The 7,349-nt window shown below is 36.0% G+C and overlaps 1 long non-coding RNA gene across 1 annotated transcript; it reads left to right on the forward strand.

The window, feature by feature from the left end:
• The first annotated feature begins 2,043 nt into the window (after nt 1-2,043).
• Nucleotides 2,044-2,643, forward strand: LOC116132166. The gene is made up of 2 exons (XR_004128377.1): nt 2,044-2,268; nt 2,434-2,643. It is a non-coding gene; the product is annotated as an uncharacterized LOC116132166 (long non-coding RNA).
• The last annotated feature ends 4,706 nt before the right edge of the window (nt 2,644-7,349 follow it).

A 7,349-nucleotide genomic window follows, 5' to 3' on the forward strand; every position in this document is an offset into this window, starting at 1 on the left:
AAGCTGTTGAACACCAAGTTTGAAATGAAAGAGCTGGGTTAGGCTCAGAAAATTCTTGGTGTTTCCATTGTTAGAAACAAAGCTTCTGAAAGTCTAAAGTTAGTCCAGAAGGACTACACTGAGAAAATTCTGAAGAAATTCAACATGCTGGATGCTAAATCTGTTCAGACTCCTCTCGGTGCTCACCTGAAACTTTCACATGAGCAGAGTCCACAGACTGAAACTGAGAAGTTGGATATGGCAAGGATACCTTATGTTAGTGCATTGGGAAGCCTAATGTACTTGATGATATGTTCCAGACCAGATTTAGGGTTTGCTATAAGTTTGGTTAGCCGATTTATGAGCAATCCAGGAAGGACTCACTGGATGGCTCTTAAATGGATTATGAGATACTTACAAGGAACCAAATCAGCAGGAATTGTTTTTAAGAAAAACCATAGTTGTGATGATTGTGTTGAGGGGTTTTGTGATGTAGATTATGCAGGAGATTTAGACAAAAGGAAGTCTACATCTGGGTTTGTTTTTACTTTGTGGGGAAACACTGTCAGTTGGAAATCAAAATTGCAGCATATGGTTACCCTGTCTTCAACTGAATCCGAATATGTTGCATTGATTGAGGCAGCAAAGGAGGCCACCTGGTTGAAAGGTCTGATCAATGAGCTGGGTATTGAGCAACAGACAATAAAGATTAACAGTGATAGTTTAAGTGCGATTCACCTTTGTAAAAACCAAGTTTACCATGAAAGGACCAACCACATTGATATCCGCCTTCATTTCATTAGGCAAATGATTGAAAGAGGAGAAATTGAGATTGAGAAAATTGATGGATCTCATAATCCTGCCGACATGTTCACAAAATCTGTTCCATTTGAAAAACACAGGCTCTGTATGAGCCTGCTTCAAGTTCAAGAGTGAGCTGGAAAATTTCCAAGGCCACATAGGGGGTGACAAATCAAGAAGCCAAGGTGGAGAATTGTGGTGATGTGGCTCCTTATTTGCCATGGTGGAGGTCAGCTTAAGTGTTAAAGTCAAACTCTCTTATGCGACGTCGTTTTTGGCTAAACCTAATATACTATCTGCTTTGGTTATTTCATTTTGTGCGCAGACTTCATTTCTCTCTCTCATTTCTGTTTTGCTTCGACACCTCACAACCCTACCGAATGTTCCAGAATTGATCTTGTGATCTTGCGGTTATGGAGAATCAGAGACAGCTGGATGATGATTCAGGCTTCAAGCATATGTATTTAACACCTGCTAATGCAAGAGGAAAAGACAGATTATGGGTTGAGAGAGTTAGGGTTTTGCGAATTGGTGTGTTCCTTCCTTGTTTGTTTTTCCCTTATGTTCTAATGAAATCATTCTCACTGTACATTATTGATTGATAATGAAATCCCCTATTGTGAGTCTTGGAGAGTGGATGTAGGCTGTAAAGCCGAACCACTATAAACTACTGTGTCCTGCTTTTATGCTTGTTCTTCTTACTTTCCATTTGTCTTTTGTTTAATCGTTGATTGATGACCTGTTTGAGACTATTTTAGGTTTAATCATAAACCTTAGAAACTTAACAAATATCTTATTTTTTAATCCAAATAGGATAATAAAATAACGATTTAGAATAATGTAACAAGCAGGGGCATAAAACTTTGTCATAATTTCCAATAATTTATAAAATATTCCCGTCTTTTGAGCCTGACTCCTGAAGATGGAATAAAAACCAGGTTTCATGTTATGTTAGTCGACAATATTAAGACTGCTTTGGTGTTACATCAGTTAGTGCCTTATTTTGTACTTGAAATGAAATTAATGTAGATGTAGTATGATTTAGAATTTCATTTCATGAGTGAAAATATCTATGTAACATAGCCAGCTGCGTTAGAATAAGCATAAAAAATAAAGTGAGTAAAATATGCCCTGATCGTAAAGCATCTAAAGAAAGCGGCATCTCCCACCAAGAGGCCTCCAGTCTGCTTATTCCATTCTCTTCTGTGCCACCATTGGTAGCTACAGTTGATTGCAAATATCTAACTCCACTACTATAAATATACTTGTTGTTTTGATGCAATTACAAGTCCAGGCCATCAAATTTCTCATCTCTTGAATTACTTGAGTGTAGTTATGGCATCAATCAAGGCCGAGAAACCTGTTGGCACTCAATCAGCCTCCACCAAGAAAGAGCCTGTTAAGGCTAGTACTAGCACTCCCAAGGTTCCCGCCTCCAAGCCTGCCCCTAAAAAGGCCGAGCAAAAACCCCGGGAGCCGAAGAAGAAGGTAAAATAATTTATTTAATTATCTTTGTCAATATTGCTTGGAATTAGGCTCATTTTCTTACAGTTTAAATCTATAAAAGAAGATGTTTCCTAAAATATTTTTCTATACATATGTATATAATTCTTGGACTAATATTGATCTGAACTATGTTTTATGTTTGATTAGGCATCAGGAGGGAAGGCAGGAGCTAAGAATTAAATAGACTGAGGAGGGGTAGAGCTTTGGTGTAATATGTGAAGATCTCATGAAGCTCAAACTTCTTGAAAGTTAGCTTTGTTTTACCAAATATTATGAAAGCTCTTGCCTCCAATTTATATCCATGTATCTTTTCCTAGGCGTGGCCTAATAAATAAAGACTTAAATACTTACTAAATCCATGTGTGTGTTGTTGGAGGATTGGTTTGATTTTGCCTTTTGTTTATACTAAATTAATTAGCTAGACCTCTAAAGACATCAATATTAAGGAATTTCTTAAAATGGAATGATCCTATTGGGCTTTGGTTATTTCAGTTGTAATAAAAAAATTGAGAAGGACAAGAAGTAAAACTTGTGACACTTGATTGAATTACCTATGAGCTATTTATAAAGTACGATGATATTGAATTTATAAATATTAACAACAATAATAACCATATATATATATATATATTAATTATATGGATAACTTTTACGGAATAAATTATGTATATTCATATATATCTAGTACTACTACGTTCCTGGTGGGTTGGAATCTAATTAATTTTATCAGTTTGTAATCCCAATTTTTAATCTGATCCAACTCAATGATCTTAAATTGAAACCTAATTCATTTTAATCAAATTTCAAGTAGATAAAAAACAAATCCAATGGAATTTATTTCTTTTTAATATTCAGTTGAATTAAAAAAATTGAATTTTGAGAATGAAAATAGCACTTATAACTACGAGCCCTAGAGTATTGGAAATGATTAAGTGGGGACTGGGAAGTGACTATTGCATTTTGTATCAAACAGTTCCTCATTTTGAAAATTGATCAATTAGCACCTCGTCGCATTGTTATTAGTGCCAACTAATTTAGATTAACAACAAAGTGACGGACACCGAAAATTTTACACCGAAAATGTGTACCGGCCTACGTGTACCCCTGACTCACACCAACAGTTCAGACGCCTGATTTTTCAATAAATATTTTTCTAGTGAACGGCCGTCCATCAAATATGGATGGCCGTTCACTCACATGAACCCCCATCCATATAATATGGACGGGGGTCCATATACGACGGACGGGCGTCCCCATTTAAAGGACGCCCGTCCATAAATAAAATATAATAAAAAAATTTTATAAACATTAGGGACGGCATTCATCCGTTATGGACGACCGTCCCTTCATTTTGGACGGGCGCCCGCAAATAAAGGACGCCCGTCCTTAACCAAAATATGAAAATAAAAAAAAATAAAACTTTAGGGACGGTCGTCCATAAATTTTGGACGCCTGTCCATACTTTTAAAAAAAAAAAAAATTCTTCTTCGTCTTCATTCCCCATCTCCGATCTTTTTCTTCGTCTTCATTCCCCATCTCCTCTCTTCTTCTTTGTCTTTGTTTTATGAGATAGGCGTGCCAAATCCAAAGGCTCCAAAGCCCAGAAAACTACAGAAGCAAAACATGAAGAGCTTAAACATTGCACCTATATACCAAAAAATACAGTTAAAAGATAACGTTGTAGGTGGCTTCCCCTTCCTATGAAGGTATCTTCAATTTATACCACAAATGAAAATAAGGGAGTTAGTATTATCAGATCTCATGACGTTCCTGGAAAATCTAGTACAGATGGGACATCATCAGCTGCTGGGAAAAGTGGAAGTCTATCTCTAGATGCTTTAGCCAAAGCTAAGAAAGCTTTTCAAATGCAGAAGGAATTGTCAGAAAAGCTGAAGAAGATACCATTGGTAAGAAGAATCTACACTGTTAAGAAAGTTGTTTCTTTCCTCTTCTCTCATGTGGTCAATTTTGTGTTTGTTTAGTAATATGTATTCCTTGGTAGACACTGAATGCTGCTTTGCATTTTTTTAGTTGAACAAGGTCACAAGTTGAGATGGTAGCTCAGTCTTTGGATTGAAAGACGGAGAGAAAGTGCCATCCTCTGGTACTGGAATAATGCAGGGAATAGGATCAACAACAGCAAATACTTTATCATCTGGTGCAATGCCTAGTTCATCAAACTTACAAGCTGCCATAGCAGCTTCTGTGAAGCCACCTGCAAGTGGGGTGCCTACTATTCCTGTCCTTACTAATATACCCAACATTGAAGCTGTTAAACGTGCTCAAGAGCTCGCTGCTAAGATGGGCATTCGTCAGGACCCTTAAATCTTTGGGTAAATAGGTGCAATGTTTAAGCTCTCCCTGTTTTGCTTCTATAATTTTCTGGGCTTTGGAGCCTTTGGATTTGGCACGCGTATCTCATAAAACAAAGACGAAGAAGAAGAAAGGAGATGGGGAATGAAGACGAAGAAAAAGAGGGGAGATGGGGAATGAAGACGAAGAAGAAGAGCGAAGTTTGTTTAGAATTTGTTTTTTTTTTTAAAGTATCCTAATAGACGCCCTTCCAAACGTAAGGGACAGCCGTCCCCAAAGTTTTTTTTTTATTTTAATATTTTGGTTAAGGATGGCCATCCCTTATTTGCGGACGCCCGTCCAAAATGAAGGGACGGTCGTCCATAACGGATAAATGGCTGCCTCTAATGTTTATAAAAATTTTTTGTTGTATTTTATTTATGGACAGGCATCCTTTAAATGGGGACACCCGTCCGTCGTATGCGGACCCCTGTCCATATAATATGGATGGGGGTCCATGTGAGTGAATGACCATCCATATTTGATAGACGACCGTTCACTAGAAAAATATTTATTGAAAAATCAGGTGTCTGGACTGTAGGTGTGAGTCAGGGGTACACGTAGGCCGGTACACATTTTCGGTGCAAAATTTTCGGTGTCCGTAGCTTTGTTGTTTAGATTAAGGGTAGTAATTACTTAAAACTTTGAGTGACGTTTGGTTGGAGTTATCCTCCATTACTGAGGTAATATCATCTTATATTACTTAGATTATCACATTTAACTGTCAAGTAATATAAGATTCTGATAATCTTCTAAAACCAACAGTAATTACTGTTGGTTATATAGGAGATAATCTGAATACCATCATTTTCTTAGGTATTTTAAGATTACTTAGTAATCTTATTTTTGTTACAATTTTACCCTTAACTATTAAAATTTTTGGACAATAATGCCTTTATTTTGAAAACAATTTATAAATATATTCATGGACTATTTTATCCTTATATATAAAATTTTGAGAACATAAATACCCTTGAACTTGAAAAAAATTACCCAAGACTGGTGGCCGGATCTGGCCACCACTGCCGACGACTAACAGCTGACCACCATTGCCGGCTGCAGGACATTGACATTGGAACGGTGCACAACTGGTCCGATTTGGTTGACTGTGCTCCGATCTGACTATTTTCGACCAGATCTCTAGTTGGAATCAACTAGATCTATTCGAAGAGAGTGATTGCTGTTAAGCTCTTAAATGGGCGAGTAGCTAGGAATAGGAATTTGAAGATTATAATTTTACATGTTTCATTAACACGGTTAATATTTATTTGGCAACAACATAATTCTAGGTTAGTTTTCCGAAACTGTATTGCCCATTGACACGGTTCATATTTAATTTGCCTTATCAATATTATAATTCTACTGTTTGTTGGGCAATCTTATAACTAATGTTAATAACATGGGAAGAAAATAGGCCTATTTTTGTAATATTGGTAGGTATAATTTTATTTAAATAGGTTAATTTAGAAAGAGTTTTGAGGGAATCAAATAATATGAATTCTTTCAGTTGTTGCCAAGAAATCTAGTGGAAATAGGGTCAATTAGATTTGTTTCTTTGTAAACCCAGTTCAATTATATTATGTAAACGCTCATTTGCTATAATTGACTTAATTTTTAATGAGTCGAATTACTTGGTGTATGTGTGGAATATATGATGATGCAGTAGGTAGAAGAGCGAACCGTATCTCCTGAATACAATTATTGAAGATATTTGAGACAATTCTGAACCGTTCATATAAATGTGGTTCTCATTCTAAATCCTTTTAGGATTTTATGTGGAGCTGATCAGGAAGACAAAAGTGAAAGTAATTGAAGTTAACCAAGATATTTTCAAGATAAAGGATTACGAATCCTTTTAAGGTAAGATAGAGAGAATAGCTTTTGAGAGCTGTCCAATTGTAAAAAGATCGGATTAGTTTAAATATTTCAGGATACTAATTAATGAGTATTGTTAGGTACCGTCGGCTATCAGATTTTTGATAATTTATATATCTTCCTCATAGCTCTACTTAATTTCATGTGGACACGATTTTTATTAATTAGTTCATTTCAGTCTGTTGATACGAGATTCGCACCAATTAGAGTGATTTGATTGACCTTGATGGAATTAAACCGACGTGTGTGTGATTAATTATAACCAGCAATAAAGAAAATGATACAAGAGAGTTTTAAAGTGGTTCGACAAGTTTGAATTTTTAGCCTATGTCCACTGTTTTTTGTATTTGTTGTGAGAACTTACAAGAGTATTCCTAGAACAATTTGCTAACCTCTTTTCCATCGTTAGAAGGGGTTTATATACAGGTTTTGTACAAAGGAAAGAGCGAAAATAAAGAGATTACAATTAAGATTGAAATGCAACTTCGATATTCTTACGGTTGAGCACTGAGATTGCGCTAAGATTGTTGTCGATTTGATTCCTTTTGAGATATCCAGGATCTGAGGTTATCTATGAGCTGATTGAACAACTATCGAAATTGGTCACGATTAGCTAATGTTGGGTAGAGCTACATCTCGACAAGCTTATGCTGAGTCAAACTGATTATGGGTTGGGCTATAACCTCATTGAGCTCTGACTTCTCTGAGCTTGATGGAAAAATCACATACAATACAGTCCACCCCTATCAAATTGTGTGCATGAGTTTATTAATATGATATGAATTTTTTTTTTTTTGGTTTCTAACATTTTCCTCCTCAAGGTTTAGGGAAAGTAA

The sequence above is a fragment of the Pistacia vera genome, unplaced genomic scaffold, assembly GCF_008641045.1.
Source record: "Pistacia vera cultivar Batoury unplaced genomic scaffold, PisVer_v2 Contig249, whole genome shotgun sequence".
NCBI lineage: Eukaryota > Viridiplantae > Streptophyta > Magnoliopsida > Sapindales > Anacardiaceae > Pistacia > Pistacia vera.